This window comes from Camelus bactrianus, chromosome 2 (genome assembly GCF_048773025.1).
Source record: "Camelus bactrianus isolate YW-2024 breed Bactrian camel chromosome 2, ASM4877302v1, whole genome shotgun sequence".
In the NCBI taxonomy this organism is placed as follows: Eukaryota; Metazoa; Chordata; class Mammalia; order Artiodactyla; family Camelidae; genus Camelus; species Camelus bactrianus.
The window spans coordinates 22,212,967-22,240,629 of NC_133540.1; the positions used below are offsets into that span (position 1 = coordinate 22,212,967).

Genomic DNA, 27,663 nt, shown 5'->3' on the forward strand with positions numbered 1-27,663 from the left:
GATGTTATGACAATATTAGAAAGGGAGCAAATGAAAAAATAATATTCTTCCCCTAACTTCTAAAGTACCAGAATATGCAAGAAGTATTATTTGGGACACTTCGTTTTGCTTGCTGTATTCCTTTTATGTGTTCCTTATCACGTTAGATTTCTTTTTGGCTTTCTACCTACCCTATACTAATGATAAATGGCAGGGAAGGTGGTAATGGAAGTCTGGCAATGACTGTGAATGCACATATCAACCTGAGCAAAAAGTAATGTGAAGTGACTGCCTTAGGATGGTAATGAGGATGGTACAATTTAATACTATTTTCTAGCCTTGTTAGAAAAATGGATTTTGTACCATACTTAGCTTATTATAATTTTTGTCATGAAAATGATTCACTGAAAAATAATGCCTCAAAACATGCCTTCTCTTTGAAATTGACTTCTACTGCATGCTGTCCCATCTTCTTCAAGTTTAAAATAAAGTACCTGGTTGATCCACAGATAATTCCATGTCATTCAGACAATTGAGAATAAATTTCCTGGGCACAAAACTGCAACTTAAATATTTGCTTTAAGAAATGTTCATGTTTTTAAAAAATTAAATTTGATTGAAATGAACTGACTTGTAGTTTTTCACCTAAAACTCTAAATTTATTTTAAAATACATGTTGCTGGATACCTGTAGTTTCTCAGAAGTTGAAAATGTTGTGTATAATTTTATTTTTTTATATTTTGCTATTTTTATGTTTCACAGAAGATATCTTGTGATTTTTGATATTTGGAAAGATGAGAGAGAAGACCTTCTGGAAGAAATATCTCAAATTATAGACAAAGTTTTACAAGATGATTAACCTTTTCCCTGATTAGTCTCCTGGTTGTTAATGGCGATAAAATGGTGCTGAATCCTTTAAGGTTTGGAATTCAGTACAATAGGATAAGGTTATTTTCTAATTTATATTAAAAGCATAAAAGACATACTTTAAAGTGAAGCTGAGATCATAACCCTGTAAATCAACTATAATTCAATAAAAAAAATTTTTAAAATTGAAGCTAAGGAAATTAAATAACTTCTACTAGCTATGAAGGAAGAGGTCCCAATGTAAAAATGCATATTATGTGAGCAATGATTTGGTGGTATTAAAGTGTTATAGTGTATTATAATTATTAATAAGCCAAAAAAACAGGAATGAATAAACTTGATGTTGGTCCAACCATCTTCCCACCCAATGTACTGTTCAGATGAATGGGAGTAGACAATGGAAAAGCAAAGTAGTGATTTATTAGCTGAGAGTATGGACCCAAACTTTAATACCAAAGTAAAAAAAATCAAGCAACAAAAATAACAAAATTTATCCCTGATGCCTGCCACAGAGTGGGCTGAAACTGTATACTCTAGAACCTTCTTGGATCATGGCATAAATCCTTTGCCTTAATGCTAAAGTGTGTGAACACAACAATTCTTCCTGGAGAAATCACCTCACATGAGTTAGTGCCGGTCTTTACTATTTTGATCATAAAATAGCAGAAGAGTTAATGACAAAATCTCATAAGCACCAACAGTCTAGCTCTGCTAAAACTTTTAGTATTCAAAGACTAGAATATCCTTCAAACTGAACTATTCATAATAACCCCTCTTTTCTGTGGATGGGGAAATGAAATGGCAAGAGACATCGAAGATCTCTTTCCCCCAGGTGCAATTATTCAGCACTCAGTATCTATTAGCTAAATAGGCAGATATATTAATTCCTCTAAATCAATTGAGTAAACCAGACAGACATCTAATTGTACAAGAAGGCACATTGCAGTGAGTGCTGTAGTGGAAATGAAATGGTAGCAGTGCTGGACTTTCTATTCCAATTCAAAATCGTTGTGTTCTCTGAGATGTGGATGCATACTAATATTTCAAGAGTTGTGTCAGCTGATGGTAATAATCTCAAGATCAAAGTTATGTTTCCAGTTGATGACAATCTTTCAACAATTTAACACCCAGAGCAGTTTTTTTTTATTGAAGTACAGTCAGTTTACAATGTTGTGTCAGTTTCTGACGTACAGCATACTGTTTCAGTCATACATATACATATATATATATTCCTTTTCATATTCTTTTTTATTATACTTTGCTACAAGATATTGAATATAGTAGTTAGTATCTGCAAATCTCGAACTCTCAGCTTACCTAGAGCATTTTCTTTGGACAGGGCTCACTTGTCAAAAACTCTGAAATACTTTATTTTCTCCTTGTCAAAATCTGATTGTCCACTCCAGCATTCATCTCCAAAGACCATTTGCTTCATAACCTTGACCAATTTTAAGCTTGCTGAGTACAGCACACATTGGAGGTGGAATGAAGATGAATGGTAGGTAAGAACTCACTGAAGTTTATAGGAATCATTCATTTGTCTTAACAGCATGAGAGCATGATTGCATCCAGATAGGACATGTGAGATTCTAGAAGATGACTTAAAGGACAAAATTCAGGAAGATTGGTCCTTTCCAAACCCAAGGACCCTTTCAAACGTGTAAATATTTTCTCTAAATAGTTGATGTCACTTCTTTGGAAATATATAGATGATTCTTTGTGTCCAATAACAAAGGTATGGAGTATTACACAGATGGTAACTAACTGTAATATGTAACAATGAAGATTATATGCAATAACGTTCTTCCAAAGTAAGCAATGTGTTCTACAGGCTCTCTGTGAATATCCATATTTACAGTAGTACTTTATACCAAAATTCTACATTATTTTTCCTTTCTATTGTCCCCATTCGATACCCCATTCTCAATATGGTAGAACAAGCAAAAAGAAAGTAAAGAAGAAAACAGAGGACTTAAGTAACACAATTAACTAGCTGAATTTAATAGACATGTGCAGAATACTCCATCCAACAAAAATGTTTACACTCTTCTCTAGTGCACATAGAACATTTTCCAGAACAGAATTTATGTTAGGCCATATATTAAGTCTCAATAGATTAGAACTATACATGGGATATGGGATATGTCAATGGAGTGAAGTTAGAAATGTAATTAGAAAATTCACAAATTTTTGGAAATCCAACAACACTCTTTGCTTTGTTGTGTTGCCTTTGCTCCTTCATCAGAGGTCAGTTGACTATGTTATGAGGGGTTATTTATGGGCTCTCTATTCTGCTCCTTAGATCTATTTGTCTACACTTCTGCCTGTACCACACTGGCTTGATTACTGTAAATTTATAGTAAATCTTGAAGTCAGGTGACATCAGTCTTCCAACTTGTTCTTCTCTTTGAATATTGTATCAGCTATTCTGGGTCTTTTACTTCTTAATACAAAATTTAGAATCACTTGTCAATATCCATTAAATAAGTTGCTGGGAATTTAACTGAGATTGCATTGAATCTATAGGTGAAATTGAGAGGAAATGACATCTTGACAGAATTGAGTCTTTCTATCCATGAACATGGAACTTCTCTTCATTTATTTAGACCTTTGATTCTGTTCATTAGCGTTTTGTAGTTGTCATCATACAGATCTTGTACATAAATTGTTAGGTTTATTCCTAAGTATTTAAAATTTCTAGGTGCTAATTGTAAGTGCTATTGTGTTTTAAATTTCAAATTCCACCTATTCAGGACTAGTACATAGGAAAGCACTTGACTTTTATATATTAAACTTGTGTCTTGCTGAAACCGCTTATTAGTTCCAAGAGTTGTCAATTTTTTCAGACTTTTTACATAGATGATCTGTCATCTGCAAACAAAATCAATGTTACGTCTTCCTTTCATTTTGATTTCTTGCCTTACTGAGTTAGCAAGAATTGCCACTGATTTTGATTTTAGTTGTTATCTCAGCTCTCAGGGTGACTGGGTTCACATTAATATATCATAGTTAATCATTCTTATATAGACAACTACTTATTTAAAGGGAATATGATTAAAAGGACTTAGCAATGAAGTAGCCACCTCAGTCTTAGATGCTCAATTTCATCTTGTGTTTGTCAGCCTCAACTCAGGAATAAAGCTGAATCTGTCATCCACACCCACCCATATTTTAGGTTGTCCACCTGGAGTACATGAGCTACTTTTAGCAGAGAGAAATAGTTTTATGTTCACCAGGCAGATGAAAGGAGATAAACTATTACTGCTCTAACAGTCAAATTTTCAGGACTTTTGCAAGCTGGTTGTTAAACACAGTAATTATTAAAAATTCACTGTTATAAATGTGTAATTAAATTATGTTAAATGCAAAAATAAATACTCAATATGCATTACTTTATTTTTTGCCATTATAACATTTCACTTTCATTGAAATGCTTGACGTAACGCAGGTCAATTGTTATCAGTCATGTGAAGGTACTATGCAATGGAGTGCAACTGCATGACTTGACAACTCATTTGGTAACTTGAAATTGGTTATGGTAAGAGAATTTACAGCATGGACAGCACTAAAGGTAGGCTTTTGTTTTGGGGTGGGGTTATTTTTTAATTTACTAGCCCTCCACTACCTAGTGTGTTTTTCTTCTATATCTTGTTTATGTACATATATTTTTTCAAATCTTAAGGTGTACTCAGATATCACAGTCTGCATAAGACAGTTGGCATGGGGGCCGTGTTAGACCCTGTGCTGGTTTCTTAGCAACTGCACCCTAGGTGCATACCCAGAGCAGCCTTTCATAAACTTTTCTCTGCAATACCTTTGATGGATCACAGGCAAGATCACATGAACTAAGCAGTCACTTAGACTCACCGCCTTTATCAATCACTATCATAGTTTTCTGCCAGGGAGGTTTCAGGACCACTTGAACTTTATTCTCATTAATATACATTGTTCTCACTCAATACATAGGAATTAATCTAATTAGTCTATCAGAGTCCAAAATATTTTACAAAATTATCATACTTTTTATATCTGTTCAGCAACTGGAGAGCTAAATAATCCTGCATTTTACTGTATTGTGGTTGAATGCAGTCAGGCTTAAATGCAGAATTTTAACAAGAATATGGGATAATTGTGTTTAAAATCACAAAATATTACAAGAAATTGAACACAGTTTCCTGTGCTATACAATAGCACAATTGAACCTTGTTGTTCAATTTCTTGTAATTCCTTGAATTCTTATATTCAATTTCTTGTAATAACATATAATGAAAAAGAATCTGAATATATATGTATGTAAATGCATAACAGAATTGCTTTGCTGTACACCTAAAACTAACATTACAAATCAACTACGCTTCAATTTTAAAAATTAAGAAAAGAAAAAACCCACAAGATATTCAATAAGAAACATAATATTTCTAATCCAGACACTCAAATTAGTTAGTTGATATTCTCAAATTTAGTTTTTTTAATATATCTTCAAATCCTGAAGACTTAAATTTTTTATTTAAAAATTTAATTGCCAGCACATACATTTCTAGTAAAATTTAGTTGGAAAAATAATGAGTGTGTGTAAACATATAGACACAGATTACAGATTATATTCAAATTAAAATACTGGTTTACTTTAATTGTATTTGTTCAAAAAAACAATCAATTCAAGAATAGGATAGACAGTAGAGGTTTGCTGAGGTAACAAAAATCTGAGTTCTAATTCTAGCTTTAACCCTTGCTATTTGTGTGAACTTAGACAAGTTAAATAACTTTAACTTCATTTCTTTAACTAAAAAATACCATATTATTCATCTTAGAGTTGGTACGATACTTAAAAGAGATACTCAAATAAATATCTTCGCTAATGAGCAAGAGTTAAGTCGTCATTCTAGTTTACTAAATGTGGGGCATAACTATAGTCCATAAGAAAATAAAAAATGGTTTTAAAAGACAGCAGTTCAACAATCATAATTAAAATTTCTCCTGGTAGTGTAAATTAAAGCATATATTGGCTAAGTTATTCTGCGTTAAGTCCTTAAATTTAATTTTGCAAAAGCGCGGAGGTACCCATGAACGTGGTACAACCACAAATAATTTTAAGAGAATCTGTATCAGACTCTTGTACAACTTCAAATGTACAACTTCCTAAGAGCGGTCGGACTGAGAAGAAGCAATGCTTTGCTGCCCTGCTCCTCTTATGCAATAGGCAGTCGCCCACTTTTCAGAAGAAAGGTGTCCTCTGTCATCCAGGAGCTTGCTGGCTGAGATACATTTTCCACTTTTGGATTACAAAACCAAGAGCATTCTCTCCTGTGATAGAATATTTGAATTTTAAGAAAGGATTTGTGCCTGGGGTGTGAATTATTTCACAGGGATTACATTAGAATGAAAACCCCAAAGTGAGATGGTTGTCTAGGGGAGACCCATTAGCAGGCTTATTAGAAATGAAAATGAATTCAGAATTTTTCTCACGACAGAAACTTAGTCTGACTTGGCTGATTTGTGTGACAATGAGAGTTTTTTGCTGATTAAGTAACGCCATGACATTATTCATAATTTCAATAAGATAAATCAGCAGCTTCAAAATTTCAAGAAAATATATTTAATCCATATATACAATACAAAGTAGGTCAGAAAATATCCTTTGGAACTTTTTAAACTTATGATGAAAAATAAAATATATATAAAAAGATGTGAGGGGCTTTAGAGTTCTGCACAAGTATTGTAAGGTGTTGGTAGAAACGATATTTGAAGACCAATATTTTAATACATAGACAGTTGATTACTAGATGAAAACTAGTATTTTTGGTAATTGGTATAATTGTATCCAACTATGAAATTCTGTTATTCATCTCACACAAAAATATGTATTCAAGAGTATTATCATCAGATACCAGCAATATTTATAACTTTTTGACATTTCCAGATAGTTAGCAGTACCAACACCACATCTGTAAATTTGTACAATAATATATATTTACTGATACAGGATCCACTGACAATTACTGGTTTTTTATTTGAGATTTTTTGATTAATGAAATGTATTTTTTAATAAATAAGATGGTGCTTTTCTTATGTAACAGAAATCATTCTAGCTTTTGGGATTCAGGAATTAGTTTTTTTTTTTTTAATTTCTCCTTTCATTTAACTCATTCTAGTGAATCATCTGGCTACGAGTCTCCTGTGTGTTTTAGGAATCAGGTCAGTTGAAATAAAAGAACCTCCCCCCGGTCTCCCCACACTTGGGAAATCACTGTAGCTCCCACTCCTGTTAAGGACTTACTGACACCAGAGTAGATCCCAGTATTTCTACCTGAAGTGGTTCTGATTGGTTAATATTTTTTCCAGTGGAGCCTGGCCCAGAAAACAATGTGGAAACCATGCCTGACATATTGAATAGGGATGTGGTAGGTGTCATGCTATAAAAGGAATTCAAACACAAAAAACAGTGGGGTCATTGGCTACAAAGAAGAGGAACAAAAAGCACAGATAGGGAGAAGAGATGATGTGCTATCTGTTAGTCTCCAGAAGACAGAAAGACCTTAGTGTTTAGAATAAAGGACATGGAATTCGCATCTAGGAAAATTTTAGTTCTTAGCTGGTAGAACTCCTGAATAACTGAAGTACTGTTAACAGGAAAAGAATTGGTTTTACATGATATTAATATGCAGTTTTAATTCTATTATTATGGTAATTTATTGGTTTAGCCATGTCTTGATAAAACACACAAGTAATGTTGTGAGATATTATAAATATAAATATCCTAGGTATGTATTATCCTCTGTTGAGAATAGACAATGACAAATCATCACACTTCTATTCTGCTAACAGAGATGAGAATCTTAAAGCAGAACCAGAAATGCTATATAATTTGAACAGGACTTTTCCTAGGGATTTCTTGGCAAAATTGGAGAAGAAGATTTTTTCTTCATAAAGTTTTGGGGTTTATGATTTTTTTCTCATTTTTTTTGAGATGTAATTAAAGTGTAACATTTTTATTAATATTCCAACAGTATGGTGGTAAAGTTTACACATTTTGAATGAATAAATTAAAAAAACTTGAGTGAATTATTTTGATGGAAAATATAAACCATTCTTATTTCAGGATCAACAATGAAAATAAAGATACATAAAACTGAATAAAGAATAAATTGTTTACTTACTAGCTTCCAAAATATGTTCACAATGTTGGTAAAGTGGGTAAAATAAACTGTATGGAATATTACTGAGAAATAAGGAAAAGAACAGAATCCATTAAATTAAATGTTATATATATATATATATTTTTTTTTTTTTATGTGCACTATTGTGTTTCCTTAGCATTGACATTTTCAGGATCAGTATAAAATGCATTTCCTTAGCTGTGCAGACATGTTGATTCAGCTTAAATTTTGAGGAAAGTTCATTATTCTTCTAACAGTTTGAGTCTTCTTAGTTTGGGGAAGAAAACACCATACTTTCCATTCTTATCTCTATCCATTTAACCTTTGACATAACAAAGGCAAACCAGATGTGTAAAGTAAAAGAGCACAGAGAAAAATTCATTAAAATATATGCTTTGTGACTCTGTTAAAATGAAAATTAAAGGTTATTTTTCCAGAGTCTTTAAAAATTATTTCTGAAAGCCTGACAGATATGTCTGACAGATATATATTCATATAAAATAAATAAAACATACCTGACAGTTAACTTGATTAAACACAAACACTTTATTACTCTATGCATATATTCATCAGATTTTAAATGTACCTTGGGATTTATGATTTTTTTTCCACATCACAAATAATTATGCTCAAAACCATAATTAAAAGTACATTTTTTTCTGATACCCACATATCTTGTTTAACATAGATTTCTAAGAAAGATAATATTCATGATCAGAAGTTAAAATTAATACAGAAATATATATTAATACAACCTATGCTTTCATGAGTACCAGTACACTTACAAATGTAGAGTTATTCTTAACCTTTAGAAATGAAATATATCCGTGATTTAGTGAACTATCTTATTCTTGAATTCTTGAGATGCTCTGAACATTTCTTGGAGAATGAAAGAACACAGAGAAGAAAGGAGCCTGCTAGGGAAATGTTCTCACATAACATTAATCAGGTTCACAATATAAAAGTTCATAAAACGTTTCAAAGTTGTTATTTCATTCTGGGTGACTCCACAGCAATGTTTCACTCGATTTTATAATGCTTCCCAGAAAACGTCTTTACTTAGATTGAGCGCTCTGGAGTTCTTTTGCAGATATGCATTTAATGTGCCACTTAAGACGTAAACAGAATGAAGTATGCGCTGGGATAGAGTACTTGGGATGGGTGAGCATTTTGTTTTTATTTTTTGAAATGCAGTAACTCTAACTTGTATTATAGTAGGCTGTCGTTTTAGGGGAGTTGTTTTGTGGGGGATTTTTATACTATAAATCTGTAAGACTTTGTGTTAAGAAGAATAGGAAATTTCTGCTTTTATTTTAATTTTTTTAGCCTATTAAGAGCTCATTTTAAAATGTAATGAGTCATCATGTCAGAATCATGAGAAATAATTTCTAAGTACTAATTTGTTTAAATATAGCTTGTAACCATTCTAGTGGAAAGCGATGCTGAGAGATATAGGTTATGCTCATTTTGTTCTTGGAATTGGAAGGTATAATTCAAACAGAAAACAAATGTGGAAAAAAATGATTACAGGCTATTTTGGATGATTCATTCATTTTCCTTTACATAATAACTCAGTTCTTTGTTGAGCCATAATCTGACATTTCACTATTTTATGCACAGAAATGTGCTCCTATTCATGTCATTAAATAGGAATCTAATTTGCAGCAATATTATTAAGGGGAATATATCCATTACCCATTTTATTATGTTTTATGATATATATGAAGACACTAGAGTATATTAGTCATTGAGATAATGAGTAGATATTTTCTGGTGTAGAATTATAATGAATAAGTGGCATTTACATTGGTTATTTATCTACTCTGCTATTTAAGGAAAGTATGCCTGCAGCAGTTACCCCGGGCTGATGCTTTATCACCTTATACAGACATAGTGAAGGCATTGGTGGGTTAACTGGACAAATCAGAACCTTTACACCAGCCTCTCCATCTCAATTCTGGTGATTTGGAAGGTTAGAGATCTTGCTGCTGGACTTGTAACAAATCGAGGAAAGATGGATCCCACACGTGCGTGTTCCCTAGGGAGTATAAACCACTCTGGTTCAAAACCTGACTGACGTTCAATAGCGAAGAATTCTTGGGCATCTTATTTCCTGTGTCACTGTCAGTTTCCTCCTGTGTAAACTGTGGATGACGGTGACTAAATATTAGGATTGTTACGAGGAGCAAAGAATTAGTGCAGGAGGAGGGGAATAAAAGTTACCTCGGTTCTTAGTAACCCCCCCCCCAAAAGAGTTTCTAACAGGAGGTGGAAAGCACGATATAAGCAGGAGATTTTATTCGTGAAGTAAAAATGTAGTAAAACATGGTACATCCCCCAGGAATTGGGGTTGAACCAATCCAAGAGAGGAAAATTGGTGCCGCTCCTTTGTTTTCCATGTTTTTATGTCCTGGTTTAGAGGTGTTTTCTTGATTGATTGATTGATTCCCAGCTCAGGCTCTTTGAGTGCTCGGGCTGACTGCCAGCTCCCATTCGCCGTGCTCAGGATGATTGACTGACAGCTCACGTTCCTTGGGCTCAGGTACACCTGTCTCCTTTGCACATGTTTTTACCCATGATGCACACAGAGAAACCTACAGGAGGGGCTCAAACTACAATGTTAATCACATTATAGTGAGCACTGGGTCAAGTTAAGCTGGGTCCTTCTCTCTACTGTGCAGCCGCAGCATTTGATTCTACCCAGCTTTTTTGCTGGCCCCTCATTTAGAGAAAATAGAAGACTTTTGGAGTCCCTTATCCTGAGTGCAGGCATACTGTTATTTTCTGGGTTGCTCCCTCCCTCTTCCTCTCCCCTTGTCTGGTGCTTATTTCTATTTAACTGCCAAACATTAGTAGGTACATAAAGCATTTAGAAAGTGCTTGGCACATGGCAAATGATGTAAAGGGCATTATCACCATCATCATCATCATTATCATCATCATCTCCATCACTGGCTGCAGTAATGAATAATGGGACGCTAGTTGTAGAAAGCTCCATGTTTTCATTGTCCTAATTTTGTATGCATTGTATTCCACCAACATCGTTGCACGTATCGGTAAAACTATGAAACAGATTAAAATAACTTCTGCACCACCCAACTGGCCTTGTCAGAGCAATTTTCTTCCATGGCATCTCTTTGATTCCGGTTACACACTGCCATGTCACTGCTCTGTTGCTTCTCCCATACACCAAAGCAATTCTTAGAGGAAGGTCTAAATATAAGTGAGCCAAACACCAAAACCAAGTTCTGCCTGAGCTGTTATAAGAAAAGAGTGATACAAGTCAAAAAAGAGTGTATCCTAATATGAGAATTGGATACAGTCATCCTTTGGTTTCCATGGGGGATTGGTTCCAGGACCCCATTCTTCCCCAGACATCAAAATCCATGGATGTCCCAGTCCCTTGTTTAAAATGGCATATAACCTATTTGCATATAACCTACTCACATCTTTCTATATACCTTACATCATCTCTGTATGACTTATAATGCCTCATACAATATAAATACTATGCAAATAGCAATAAATACAGTGTAAATGTTATGTAAATAATTGCCGATGTGCAGCACATTCAAGTTTTGCTTTTTGGAACTTCTGGAATTTTTAAAAAATATTTTTGATCTGTGGCTGATTGAATTCAAGGATACAGAACCTGTGGATAAAGGGGCCTGGCTGTATAGTCTAATGGGGAGCAAAAAGAAACATAAATCCTAAATTACATCATAAGGCAGCAAATGACAAGTGTGAGTGAGGGAGAAATGCTAGGGGCTATAAGGCTTAGAGAAGGGGAAGTCCACTTTTTGAACAATTTCATGGAAAGAGGAAATACTGTAGAAAAATGAGTAAGACTTGGGAAAAATTCCAAGTAGGGAATTACACAAGGGGAATGGCTTTTCTGAGGGAGAACAAAGTGGGAAGGGGATAATATGTAGACTGGTTTATATGGAAGAAAAGCGATCACTGGAAATTGTGAACTTACTTTCCTCTTATGTAGCCCTGACTATTTGCCAAGCGTTTTTGTAAGCTCTTTCCAATTGTAAATTAGTATATTCTTTAACAATAAGTGCAAGAACGCTGGTGTGATTATATTAATATCAGACAAAGTAGACTTCAAGGCAAGAAATAGTGTTCAGAAGAAAAGAGGAACTTACCATAATGTTAAAATGTAAAGTCATCAGGAAGAAATAATTCTCACTGTGAAAGTCTGTGATAATAGAAAATCTAAATAAATGAGTAAAGCCTAAAAGAATTAAAGGTTTTTCATAGACTATATGTTAGGCCATTAAAGAAGTCTGAAAAATTTTTACAAGAGTGAAATCTTAAAGAGCAATTTCTCTGAGCACAACAAATTAAATTAGCAGTCAATTACAGTACATATATGGAAAATCCACAAATATTTGGAAATTAACCACATACTTTTAATATAAATCAAATTTTGAAAAAGAAAATCCCAAGGAAAAATAGAAATTATTTCAAACTGAACACAACAAATCAAAATTATAGAGTGCAGTAAACCAGTGTTTAAAAAAAAAACTTTAGTTGTAACTGTAAGTTTTATATTAGAAAAGAATTAATTATATAAATTCTGCACCTTAAGAAATTAGAAAAAAAAAGCAAATTAAACCCTGAGAAGTTAGAAGGAAGAAAATAAATATTAAGGACTGAAATAAAAAAATAAAAGGGAACAATAATGGAAAAATTAATAAAGCAAAAAGATGAGTCTATACAAAGATTAATAAAACTCTTAAACTCCTAAAAAGACTAATCAAGAAATAAAGGAAAACCATTCTTAAATATGAGGGATTTAAGAAGTCTTAAGAGAAAAAATATACGCAATACAAGGATAAAAAGAAAACCTTAAGGACAATTTTATGCCGGTATATTTAACAACTTAGATGAAATAGGCAATTTCTGTGAGAAAACATCAAAATGTATATCTTCGATCTGATAAAGAACATCTATTAAAACAAATAAAAAAGCTAAACTAAACTAAGATCAACATTTTAGTTAATGGTGAAATATAGAATGCTTTATCTTTTATCAGGGGAGAAAAGCAAATATATTTGTTACCACAATTTCTATTTCACAATGTACTGGAATCCAATCAACACAAGATGGCAAAAATAAACATATTTAAAATGCACAGAAGGGAAGATTTTAACTGCCTGTGTTCACAATTAATAAGATTATATACAAAATTCCAAAAAAAAATTTTTAATTTACCACAAATAGAATGCTAACTTATCTAGGTCCCAGAATATAATATCAATATACACATATCCAAAATCAACAATAATAATGATAATAATTGTAACAATAATTGTATATTTATAAACAAACAACTATTAAAATTCAGTTTAAAATAATTATATTTACTACAGCATTCAAAAACATAATTATGAATAATTGTTTCAAATGTTAGGAACCTCTATATCAAAAACTAAGGATCATGAACATTAATGTTAAAAATGAAAGAAGACCTAAAAAAAGAGAGGTACACAATGTATATGAATAGGACTCTGAAATCAAGTATAGATGTTAGGCCTCCCATACTGGTCTATATATTCAACCCAATCCCAATCATATCCCAATAGCTTATTTCTTTCTTTCTATTTCTCTTTCTTTCTTTCTTCCCAATAAAACTTAACAAGATGACTCTAAAATTTATAACAAATGAAACACCTAATACAATAATAAAGGAAGAAAAATTTGAATAAAATATAAACATTTAATATAATTCATAAAGGAAGAACAAAATTATTATAAATAATTACCATAAATTCTAGATCTATAATAAATAAGACAGTGTATTATTGTCATAAACATAGACATATAGGTCAGTGGAGCAAAACAAAATGACCATCACAGCCTTATACATTTAAAGCCAAGGGTTTTTGTTATAAGAACATTCAAGTAAAACAACAACAACAAAAATCAAACACACAGAAAAAAGTTGAAGAAAAAGGATGAAAGTATAAAACAATTATCTTAACTTCTGTCTCATGCTATATATAAAATTAATTTAAGATGGATCATCAATCTAAACATAAAGCTGAAAGTATAAAGATTTTAGCACAAGACTTAAAAAAAACAAAACAAAACAGTTTTCCAACCTTGCGGGAGGCCAAGATTTTTTAGAGTGAACGTGAAAAGCACTAATCATCAAATAAAAATATTGCAAAATTGATTTCACTTTAATTAAAAATTTCTTGCCATAAAAAGACACACATTTAAAACAAACAAGTCACACATTGGGAGAATTTATTTGTAATACGTATATGTATATCTGACAAAGAACTTGGATATGTACAATTTATACTAAGAAATATATTATTGGTCTTTGTCCTCATTCCTTACACAGAGCAACTAAAACTTGGAATTTCCTAAGTGGTAAGAGCCATAAAATTGTCTTTTGTTATGAAAATGAGGTGGCTTTTGGAAAACACTTAAGGATGGAGGTCTTCCAGGGGAACCAATTAAATGATTAGAAGGTTGAAATTTTTAGTCCCACCACAAACCTCTCTGGAGGAGAGAGGGGCAGAGAATTGAGTTCAATCATCAATGGCCAATGATTTACTCAAACGGGCTCAGGTAATAAAGCTTTCATAAAAACCCAAGAAGGTGGAGTTCAGAGAGCTTCCAGATTGGTGAACACAAGGAGATTTAGAGAGAGTGGTGTGTTCTCAGGGAGCATGGAAGCTCCACACTCTTTCCCCGTACATCTGGGCTTTTCCTGACTTATATCCTTCTGCGATAAATCAGGACTCTAGTAAGTAAATATTTTCCAACTTCTGTGAGCTACTCTAGCAAATTAATCAAACCCAAGGAGAGGGTTGTTGGGACCTCCAGCGTATGACTGGTTGGTCGGAAGCACAGGTGACAACCTGGACTTGTGGCTAACCTCTGAAGTGAGAGGTAGGACTGACCTCTTGACTTGTGGGATATGACCATTATCTCCAGGGTTACAGCATCAGAATTGAATTGTAGTACACCCATCTGGTGTCAGAGAATTGCCTTGTATGGGAAAAAATCCCACACATCTGGTGTTGTAAGTGTAGTAATAGTGATAGTGAAGGAGACACACTGGAGGAGGATGGAGTTTTTCTGAAAAAAAAAAAAAAATCCAGAACATATAAATATCTTTAACAAATCAAAAATAAAAAAAAAAAAATTTTAAAAGTGGAAAAATATTTGCACAATTTATAAAAGGCATATATATATATATGTATATACACACACACACACAGAGAAGGAGAAGCTGACACATGTAATTAATCATCCTATGATTATTAAAACCATAAATGCAAAATCACCCCTACTAGAGTGACAAATTAGTGACTGACAACATCAAATGCAGGTAAACATGTGGAGAACTTGAACTGTTATACATTATAGGTGGGAATGTCAAGTGGTCCAGTCACTTTGGAAAATTGTTTGGCAGATTCTTATACAATTAAACAATTGTCTACCCTATATTCCAGGTCTTCTACTCCTAGATTTTCACGCAAGAGAAATAAAAATATATGTCCACAGAAAAATCATAGATAGAAGTATATAGCAGCTTGCTTCCCAAGAGCCCCAGTCTAGATACAACTCTAATGCTTTTCAATAGGAGAAGAGACAAGCAAATTTTAGCATATGCATTCAATGAAATACTACACAGCAATGAAAATGAGCAGACTAGTAATAAATACAAACACATGGGTAAATCTCAAAAATATTATGCTGAATGAAAGAGACTAGACACAAAGAATACATATGATTTCTTTTTTTGAAGAGTAAGAACAGGTAGAAGTTATCTGTGGTGATAGAAGTCAAAATAATGATTTTCTCTGAAAAATGGGTATTGACTAGAGGAGAGTGCAAGGAAACTTTCTGAGCTGACAAATTTGTTGTACAGCTTGACTGGAGTGCTGTTTATATTGGAATCCAAACTCATTGAATTGTTCACTTAACATGTGTGCCTTTCATTTTGTGTAAATTATATCTCAATTAAAAAAAAAAAGGAAGAGGGGCAAATACTTGATCAAAAAGGCTAGGAACCTATCAGAATAGATCCCCCTGGCTAACACATGCTATCACATTATGAAAATATAATAATTTTGCCCTTGCTTGTGGATAAATTGCAATTAACACCTTTGCCCAAGTTATTATATATAGATACTCCCTTTTCATAGACTAATTAGGGAAGATTTTTCTTCCCAAGTGACATACTGTAAGCTGAACTTCTACCCACCCCCCAGTACCTCTGTAGACAGGTGATTTTATGTAGAACATACTTTATACAATTTCACATTGCAGCCTTGGAACAGGGAAATGAGTTAAGGTCTCACTGGAGATGACATTAAAGTCAAGATAGACACCAATGACTATTAAGCAGAGGTATAGCCTAATAACATTCTAGAGGAGGTTAGAGGCTAAGGCAGGCTGGAATAAAGAAGATAATTTGGGAACTAAACTCCAGTGTTGGCAAAGGGAATGGAAAACAAGGTGCATATCATTATGAAAAATCACTAGAATCTGTAGGCTGATGCTACATGGTTGGCGTGGGCATGGGGGTTCTTGGGTCACCATGAGTGGCTGGGACATGTTAATGCTTGTTCTGAGGCTTTCAAGGGCAGAAGCACTTCTAAGGCTTCATTGTGTTTTCCAGCATCACAGGGAGCCTGTTTTCTCTCATGATGAGCATCTTTTCTCTGTGGGTTGTTATCTGAAAGTTGTGAAATAAAGATGAATACAGCCCAGCCCTGACTTGAAGTGTTGACAGTTGAGTGAAGCTGGCATTTGAGTGTTCTTCAAAGGAATGCTGTTACATAATAAAGCCCTATGGAAAATTATCTCAGGTGCACAGATAAACAGCTGGTTAACAGCATACTAGGAGACAATCATTACTTCATTCAAGGAAATTCTGCAGGGTGAAACTCAGTATAAACAGGGAGATCAATGTGTATAAAAACGGATACACACAAATAAGTATGTGCACAGGGAATGACGCAGTTTAACTGCAGTGTTGAATATATATGTTAAGGAATAGGACAAGAGGTTTTGTAAATGTAGCTGAGGCCATGTCGGGGGAATGATGCCTCTTTGTTCTGTGAGTTGGATTTTGACAACTGATCCTTGCTTGGGCTGAATTTTAACTACAGATATTTTATTGCTTTACGAGATGTGTTTAACCATTTCTGAACTAGTTGCAAAGATTCAGACATTGGGAAACTTCTCATAAAAATAAAAATGCCAATCTTACCTTGAAAAATCAGGAGATCTAGCAACACTGTTTTCCCACAATTTTGTTACTCTGTTAAGGTAAAGTGTGTGTTTCTCACTCTCTTATTACATGACTCTTATTACTCAGTTATGTTACTAGCTGGGTATTTATTGGCACTTGTGTCAGTTTTCCTTGCTATACATGATAGGTAGTTAAGCAAGTTAGTAGATAAATTATTTAGTGAACAGATGCATTAGAAATAAAGTAGATTGGTGACAATATCATGAATGCAATAATCTAGTTAAGATCGAATTCAGGCTTTTGATAAGGCTCTGAAAATGAGAATAGAATGAAACAAATAGATCCCAGGGATCTGTATGATACAGAATAAACAGAATATCACAGCTGAGTGATATGAGTGAAGGTGATTGCTTAGTGATGCTATTTCATAAGTATCTAGAGGATTAAGGGTAACTATGGTTAGGTTAACGCTACATTTAGATATTTCCTTGCATCTAAAGTAAACATTTCACCTTTAAGTATGCACTGTAAGTCTTTACAACCTTGGGAAAAAAAAACAGAAATAGATGACATAGGGAAGTATCTTCCAAAAAGAGAAAATAAATAAGGACAACAGAGTGAAGAGGAAATAAAGGTATTACAAAAATGAAAGACGTCGGTTTCATCACTACCAACAACCTACTTCTTTGTTTCTCCTTTAGGGCCCAAACTTGGAAGCAGTGATTTTAGAAATGGAGAAAATATATATTGGGACTACAGGATTGCATCTCCCCATCCACAGCTCGAAGGGGTTGCAAGGACTCTGGAGGAATACTGGTGTTAGCTGTGCTAAAAATTCTGTGTTGGGTAAACACGAGCATAATATGAATTAAGGTTTTCCATGGCCAATGTATGATGGGCAGGGGGTCTGGATGAACCAGATTGCCTTTCTAGGAATATATAAAGGTGATGCGGACGTGTAAACGGCTGGGACAGAAAGAAGCAGCTTTAATGAGTGGAGGTACTATGACTAAGGAAGAGATCATGGGGTTCTGGGATGGGTGTGACATAGCATTCCCAAAACCAGGTGGACCCAGTGGTACCCAGCCAACTAGCAGTTCAAAGGTGACTGCAGACAACACACTTCTTAGAAGATGACAGCACAAACGTCTGTACCGTCAGCATGGATGCCTTCTTCTCTCCCTTGCTACCAAAATACATACCTTTCATACTCACTTGCCATTTGGGGAATTAGGAGAGAAGGACGAGGGGGGAAAAAAGCAACCTCTGATATTTAAAAGACACTGAGCTACTTGAGTAAGTCTATTTAAATTCAGAAAATAATAAGAATATATTAAACCACACTTAGAGTTAAACAAAAAGCAACAAACATGTACACATGTAGTTCGGTTTTTTCCTACAATTACCTGGATGAGGAATTGGAAGGGTGGCATGTAAGAAAAATAAGGTTAGTTGCATGAAATAAACAAGCTGCAATTTCTTCGTGTGTCTGTCAGGTGGAAGGTGCTGCTTTAATCCACTAGGACAAATGGGTTGATAATAATGCTATATATTTACTGAATGCTAACAATGTTCTGGAAACAGCTTAAGTACATTACATTAATTATAGTGATTACTCTTTATAAGGAAAAACAACAACAACTTTGAAATACATCTTGTCATTTTCACTGTTTATGGATAAGACAATTGGAATAAACAGAAAATAAGTAACATTAACAGACAGGAAGCTATTAAATAGCAAAGCTAAATTTTGAATACTAATAGTTGGAGTTGAGTGCTTCCCTTCTTACTTACTCTGTTATTCTTCTAAGGTAGTAAATATAAGAGGAGTGCCAATTTGTAAGGTACACAGAATGGGTCTGGTTTTTACTGGTTAGGTTTAAGTTAACACTATTATGCACAAATGGGAATATGCATTAAGCCCTGAAGAGGGGATCATAGAACATAAATTCCCTAAATTTTTTTCATTAGCTTATAAAAAAGGTTGAGGCAATAAAAATATAAACATAAAAATGCAGAAGGATTTCCCTTCCTTGCTGAACTTCTTGTCCTGTTCAAAACATCCATGGAGACATTCGGTCCATGCCAAAACATCCTTAAATTTTGGTTCTGTCCAAAACATCTACACACATTTTTTTCTACACCAAAATCTCCTTTATATTCCATCAACATTTATGATAGCAGTAATGTGTTCTTTAAGAACTTAGAAAAATGGATCATCTCTCCTCAAAAAAAAAAAAATGAGCAACATTATTTATAGGAAAACATTAATTTAACCATTAGGAAAATATGGTTATCATTTACAGTCATACGTAATTTTGTTCCTCAATAAATAAAGTAATAGAAAAACTTAGAATCATAAAATGTTAATACTAGGATAGATTTCAGAGACTGTCTAGTCAAATTACGGCAGTAATTTTATGGAGACAAGATAAATTTAGGCCTTAAAAGTGCACAACGTAAACCTGACTTCAAATACTCAGAGGGAATTTGGCCAAGTAATTAGAAAACAAGGAGTTACAAAGACAGAGATGTCCAAACGAACTAAGAAAAAAAAATGTACATTTGCTCAGAGATTTTCAATATATGGAGGAAGACAGTAGTTAGATATTTTAGGAATGCATCATGAGATCTATTGCCTAATCCTTTAAGGCAGAAAAATGACCCAGAAAACATCTCAATCAGCTAGCATTCTCGAGTCAGGGAACCCATCATAACCTCAGAAATCCAAGAAAGAAATTGGAGAGAACTTAAGCCTGAAACCCGTGTTCCTGGTTGTGTGTGTGACTATGTGTGTGTGTTTCTAAAAATATTGAAAAGGTTTAAATAGTCATCTAAGACATACAGTAATAAACAGGGAGACCCTCTTAAAAACCACTATAAACATATTTCAAACAGAATTTCAGGACAAAGGAACTCAGTATCATACTCTATTTTATCACTCTTTCAGAAGTGTTTGGAATCATTCTGCTTTCTTAACTCAACTTAACATCAGTTAAGCTCATGTTTTGGTTTGCCGATGCATTTTCTGGGGAAACAGTAGAGAGAAAGGTGACAAGATGACAGAGAGCTTTGTATCCCCACAAGGCCATGCCTACCTTAACTCACTACAGTCTCAAGTTTATCTAATTTTGTATTTGCGTTTTTCTACAATATTTAATTTAAACAAAAATGTTACTGACTTAAAAATTCAGGGAAAAAATCTAATTGAGAGAGTTAATGGTGAACCAAACGACAATGTGAATTTGTATCACTATTTACCCAGTGCTTTACAACTGGCTCCCTTGTTTGTGTTGAACCAAATCTGTCTCACACTTCAAGTAACAACGCCTTGAAAAAGGACACACACATATATGCACATACACATACAGACACACACATACCCCACACACCACACAGTTTTACTGTTCAGAGACATTAGAAGATTTCTGATGTCTACTTTTGTGAAATATAAATACATAAATTATTTTCCCTTTATTTATTCCACTTTGTTCTTTAAATCAGTATTAGCTTTAAGTTTGAAAAGTGTTTTAAAAGATGCAGTGACTTTTTATGAGCAATCTGAAATTACATTAATAGTTCTTAGGATGAGTACCTACAAAAATATATGGAAAGCTTAAGTGCATGTGTGATTGACCCGTTATTAAATGGGTCATACCATTAAGCTGAACCCATCCATTTTCTCAAATCAGATTTAATATAATCAGATTTATATCTGATTTAATAGTACAATATAACATAATACAAATAAATATATAAATGTGCTACACAATCTGTTCTATGATACACACATATATTTCTTATAGCATATATTATATTTGAGTGACTCCAGTGGATTAAAAGCTGCAGAGAATATCAAGCCAAGTAGATGCTGGGGAAGTTATTGATAGACTGTAAAATTAAACAATGCCTTCTCCTGGCTAACACATCACTCTGGTTGCAGCAAGAGATTATTATATTCCAAGGTATTATGTTGTCTTTTACAAACAGTATTTAATTAAAAAAAATGAAACTTTACAAGGCAAATGCAATTATATTATACTAATTCTGCATATGAGAAACCAAGGCCCAAGAAAGTTAAATAAATTGTCCAAGGTTATATAGTTAGGGAATGATAGAGCCAGAATTACAAAAAGATCTAACTAATTCCACCATATAGACACAATATAGCTTACATCCTTTCCCCCAATCAACTTTCAAAAGAAATGCAAGCTGGTTCCAGAAACCACCACAAGTTAATAAGAAAGAAAATCTGTTCATGATGTTACAATTCTTCATTTTGTGTTCATTTCAAACAGCTGTTGCATATTCTAGTTTTATGGTAAATAATAGCTCTTTAAACAGAGTCAGGGCTGAGCCACACAGTTAGCCAGGCCAGGAGCCAACCCCACCCACCAGCATGCTGACAGCAGCCACAGCCCAACCACAACAGAAGGGCACATGCAGCCTGCACAGGGGATACCTCTGGACACCTGGCTCTGGTAGTAGATCCAACAACTGAAAAGCTTGTGTAAAAGTTAAAAGGCAGAAGCAATAAAGTCATTGATATCTGAAATAATTAGTTAAGCGGTACACAAAATAAAAAGATGTAAAATATGACATCACAAACACAACATGCAGGGAAGAAGTAAAAATATAATGTTTTTGCAATGCACTCAAAGGAAAGAGACCATCAATGTAAAACAGACTCCTAAATGCTTAGGTTGTTATATAAAAACCTCATGGTAACCACAAACCAAAAACCTGCAACAGATACAAAAAATAAAAAAAAGAAAGGAATATAAATATAACACTAAAAAGTCATCAATCAGGAGGAAACAGAATAGGAGAGTGAGAAAGGGACAGAGAAGAACTACAAAAACATCCAGAACACAATGAACAAAATGATTAAAATAAAGGACATACCTACCAATACTTAAGTACTTTAAACGTCATGGACTAAATGCTGACATCAAAATACATAAGGTAGCCAAATAAATCGAAAAAAAAAGAGACTCATCTTCATGCTGCCAATGAAACTCATTTCAAATCTAAAGACCCACACAGACTGAAAAGAAAGAGACGGAAAAAGACATATCATGCAAACGCAAAGAAAAAGAAAGTTAGGGCAGTATTGCATATAAGACAAAATAGGCTTTAAAACAAAGACCAAAGAAAGGCATTACAAAATGATTAAGACATCAATCCAACAAGAGGATGCGGCTCTTGTAATTATCTATGTAAACAACTTACAAGCACCAAAATTCATAAAACAGGTGTTAGCAGACATAAAGGGCGATATTGACAGGAATAAAATATTAGTAAGAGATTTTTAACACCCCACTTCTGTCAATGAGTAGATCATCCAGACGTAAGCTCAATAAACACTGGCTTTAAATGACTTAACAGATATAAACAGAACATTATACCCAAGAAAAATAAAATGCTCGTTTTTTTCCAAGTGCACATGAAAAATTCTTCAGAAAAGATCACATGATGTCACAAAACAAGTCATAATAAATTTAGTAAAATTGAAATCAAATCAAGCATCTTTTCTGATCACAATGGTATAAAAATAGTAATCAACTATAAGAAAAAAATTTGAAAAAACAAAATCATATGGAGGCTAACGAACATACTTCTAAGTAATCGATGGATCAATGAAGAAGTCAAAGAGAAAATAAAAAATACTTCGAAAGAAATGAATAAGGAAACACAGTCTTCCAAAATCTATGGGACTCAGCAAAAGCAGGTCTAAGATGAAAGTTTACAGTGATGCAAGGCTACTTCAGGAAACAAGTAAAATCTCAGACAATCTAGCCTTACACCTAAAGGAACTGAAAAAAAGAACAAAATCCGAAGTTGGCAGAAGAAGGGAAACACTTAAGATCAGGGTAGAAATAAATCAAATGGGGATCTAATAAAAAACAATTGAAAAGATGAATGAAACTAAGAGCTGGTTCTTTGAAGAGATAAACAAAATTTATAAACTAATAGCCAGATGCATCAAGGAAAAAAGGAGAGAGCATAAGTAAATAAAATTATAAATAAAGGTTAAAACTGACATCCCAGAAATACAAAAGATCATAAGAGACTACTATAAACAACAGTATGTCAACAAATTGGACAACTTAGAAGAAATAAATATTCCTAGGAATGTCCAATATTCCAAGACTGAATCAAAAGGAATAGATAATCTAAACTGACTGATAACTAGTAATAAAATTGAGTCAGTAATCAAAAAGCTCCCCAGAACAAACAAAAAGCCCAGTATCCCATGAAATCACAGATGAATTGTGTCAAACATTCAAAGAGAGTTAATACCCATTCTCCTCAAAGTATTCAAAAAAGTTGAAGAGGGAAAATATATTTCCAAAACTATTCTACCAGGCCAGCATTACTCTGAATCTCTCATTCTGGAAACCTGTTTCCAGTGCAAATTTCCAGATGGATTTCTGGCATTAATGGTTAGAGGGGCCACACACAATTCTACCTTTAAAATTTTTTTCGGGATCAGTATGTTTTAGTCATTGGAATCAAGAAACATATAACGACCTCTGGTTTAAAATAAATATGTATATGTAAATCATGTAAAGTGTCAGCCTCAGGTCTCAGCTACACCTGCAATAGTCCATCACAACGTTCTTTCAGGCTGCCAGATAAACTAGTAAAACAAAAATGTTCTAATGGAAAAATGGATCCTGAAGACATAGGCCAGCTGTTGAATCTCCTTTGTTCTGCAGTAGTCTCTTTGTCCGAGGTGTTCTTACGTCACATTTTATGTCAGTAAATAAGATACTCTCAGAGATGCACAGAGCGTGCTATCATGCTGGCTGAGATGAGGCTCCATCCAGGCTAAATCTGCATCAGTCCCAGAAAAGATGACTTACTGTTCTCTTCAGGATAGAATGGGTCTAATAACACCAACGTGACACCAGTGCAACCGTATCAACTGCTCAGCCGTCGATCCTGCTCTTGGTGAATCCAGAACATCTCCCTGGCAGGAAAGCTGAGTCAGCTACTCTCACAGCTGAAAGTTCATGCCTGGTGGACCCTGACAAGAGATGCAAAAATCTCCACATTTTGTCCTCATTTCTCGGGGTCCATCATCGGCCCTCCTTCCAGACCTCTTTGCTTCCAGACCCTAGCAATCCAATCTGGCAACTTCATGCTACTCAGGGGTCACTGTGTCTTCTGTACTTTTCTTATCTGTGATCACTTCTTCCTCCATATCAGGTTGATGCCCAGCTCAAAAGTTTGGAAAGATTTCCCCTCATCTGCCTTTTGGGGCCACCACTAAGTGGAGTTGTCCTAGAGAAGCAGCCCATTTGCTGTTCACTCACTTCCGTATACTGAGGACCAGCCTCAGGTTACAGGCCACTCCCCGGAAGCCTAGAGGTGTCAGCTAGAAGAGAGACCCTCGGTAATAGGGATGCGTGTCGTGAGGGCTGGGTTTCTTATTGCTGAAAAATTAATGATTCCTCTGCCCCTGTGTGCGCGCTATCCAGAGTGTACCAATTCCATTTCATAAGGGATTGATACTGTTCATCCTCAAACTTTTGAAATGGTAGATCTTACACTATGCACGCAGCTCAAGATGCCCGGCTCTGGATGTGGTCAAACGATGTGTGAAGGTCAGATGGAGTGGCTGCTAAGGCCCAACAGCACATCAGGAGCTGGTCTGCAGGTGACGAATGAGTCCTTGCTCCAGCAGCATGATTTTGAATCACACCCTGGGGCATGCTCATCCCCTGCGACGCTCCTGCTCAGGCTGCCCAGGGAGTCCACACGCTGTCCTTAACAGTCCTTTGATACTGCTGGCACCTGCTGGGTCGTGGGCACTAAATGGCGGTCATTTGAACATCAGTCTGAATGTCCTGCTGAACTGTCTTGCTCAGACCCATTTAAAACTTGCAGCTTTATGATTCACCCAATAAATGGGTTGAAGTGGTATGTATAAGTGATTTATATACAGATATACCTTCAAAAGGCAAAGAGGCTCAGAGAGCTCTGTGCTCTTTTTAGTGGTGGGACGTGCAAGATGAAATCATTTTTCATTACATTAGGAGGGGTGCTCCAGCGTACACTAGGAAAGGGCCGAAGGGTGCACTTGGGGCCATTAAGGTCCGTGTTGCAACCGCCAGCTCTGCTACCGCGGCCGAGCAGAAGAGCAAGCTTAACCTGGAGAAATACTGCGAATGTATGCTGCTGTGTCTCTCGAGCAAAAGCTCTTTTTTATTATCCTTTCTCACAGAAATTAAAAAGAACCCAGTTATTAGATTAGCAGCAAATTCCAGAATCTGAGTTAACCATTTTTTTTATTAAAAAAAAAAAAAGATTTTGACTTTGGACAGAGGTTGGGAGTGGAACTATCACTGGGTTAAATTTAGGTCCATGTTATCTGCCTGTGCTGCTTCTGATCTCTGTAAATATCAAAACTGAAAACTGAACGGTGATATGATGGTAACTATCACTCGTACCTTTGAACATGGCACCAATCTTCACCATTTCACCCGGAATAAGATATTGCTTCTGATTTATTATTTTTGTCCTAGTCTGGAGGGAAGGAAAAGAACAGTTTCAGAAATTTCCAATTGGTCTTTTTTATTTTATTATAATGGATTTTTATGTCACAGGTCAGAGAACACAGGTGAGGATTCTGTGCTGTCTATTCCTATGATAAAATCAAGTGCAGGGAAACAGTTACGGAATCCTCAGTAGACCCGTTGGATCTATCATGAGGTGGGCTTGGGCCTTGTCCCTGTCACCTGAGTTTTATAGGGAAAGAGGGCTGTGTTATTTTGGTTCACCTGATGTTAATGTCAACTGATAACCTGCATCCAACAGTCCGTGAAATTCTGTACATTTTCCCTTCCCAGTGGGTAGCTACTCTCATGAGTGGGCTCAAGTCCCTTTAAGAGAAGAGCGGTGATTTACATACTTGCTGTGGCATTTTGTACTTCCTCAAGGGTACCTGGCGTCCAGTTTAATAAATGGCCTCTAGGTTGAGAAATAGCTCAAGTCTGGGAAACTTTCAGTGGATTGTGATGGTTCATCGTGACATTTAACATCAGTCTTCCCTTGCTTCACATTCATTCACTTGCTCTTAGCCGGTTATTTATGTCAAGCAACAACTTAATTGACTGCCCATCCATTTTGCTGCTAGGAAGAAACAACACGGGCTCTTGCCAATGTCAGTGATGACGATGGTTAAAGTCCACATGGAACGCCATTCGTCTTGCACCTAGTGGTTATATGTTGACGTTGGACTTCGGCTATTTCAGAATCCTGACGTCCCCGCTGACATTAGGTAGACAAATCCAAACTGCCCATCTTACCATCAATCCTTGCCCACAGGGCACAGCCACCACTAAGTCTCTCAGATATGCCAATACCCCCCTCACTAGTATATTTCTTATCTTTGTGTGAAGGAGTGCTTCTGAACCATCCTGGAAATCATTCTCAGCCACCACGTTCTCACGTCTGAGATAATCAATTCATTCCAGTATGACCGCATTTCAGAGCCATTTGAGCTGATAATCAGTACTCCGCCGAGATGGTTATGGTGGCTCTAACTGATTTCCTATGAATCATCATTGTTTCCAAGCTTAAATTAGCTCTTCCAAGTGCATATTATAACTTCAGGCATCCTTGCCGATCTGCTAAATTTTGAGTCCCAAGAGAAATCCCCCATACCGATAAACTTTCCTTGACATTCTTATATCCTTCCCTCACTAGCCCAGCCATACCGAGATCTACTACCAGATACTATGTATGTTGCAGTTGCTCCCAGTGTATGTTAACCACAGGCTCCAGCTCTCTGGTAGTAGCAAGGACAATGCTTGAGGGCTCCACGATGCTGTGGCTTTACTCTTCCTCTTGAGGTAGAAACAATGAAAAGAGACAAAGGAAGATCTTGAAGAGGCTAAGCATAATCACTCAAAGCATCTTTCTTGGCTGAGAGTTTACCATTGTCTCCAGGCAACACGAGCCCACATGCCTCTGGCAAGAGGAAAGGAGCCAAATCTAAACTCAGAGCATTTAGAAGATTAGTGAATTCAAAGTGCTCAAACACCTCCCCTAGTATACCAATTGCAGGTCTCTGAGTTCCCCACATTTCAAAATATTTTAGCATTGGAGCCAGAAATTTAACTATAGCTTCCTTTATAATTTCACTACTTTTGCTATCAAACCCGGGACCTGATTGCCATCACAGTCTGCCACTGGCCTGCAGGAGATGAGTGTCTCTTTAAACAGTGCAGTGACAGCCTTTCAACTTCACACTGTGCCTTGGATCGGCAGTTTGCCAACCTCAGACGGTTGTTTTCTTCAGGGTCTTTATGGCCATCAACAACTGTCAAACAGCCTCTCAATCCTTACCATTACCACTCCTCCATTGACTTCCAAGTTATCAATCTACTGCATGAGACAGGACATCCCCTTCTGCCTTTC

At 35.2% G+C, this 27,663-nt stretch overlaps 1 pseudogene; it reads right to left on the bottom strand.

Moving 5' to 3' along the window:
- Positions 1–10,456: 10,456 nt before the first annotated feature.
- LOC123616989 (tubulin beta chain-like) overlaps positions 10,457–27,663 on the bottom strand; it is an 87,331-nt pseudogene continuing 70,124 nt past the window's right edge.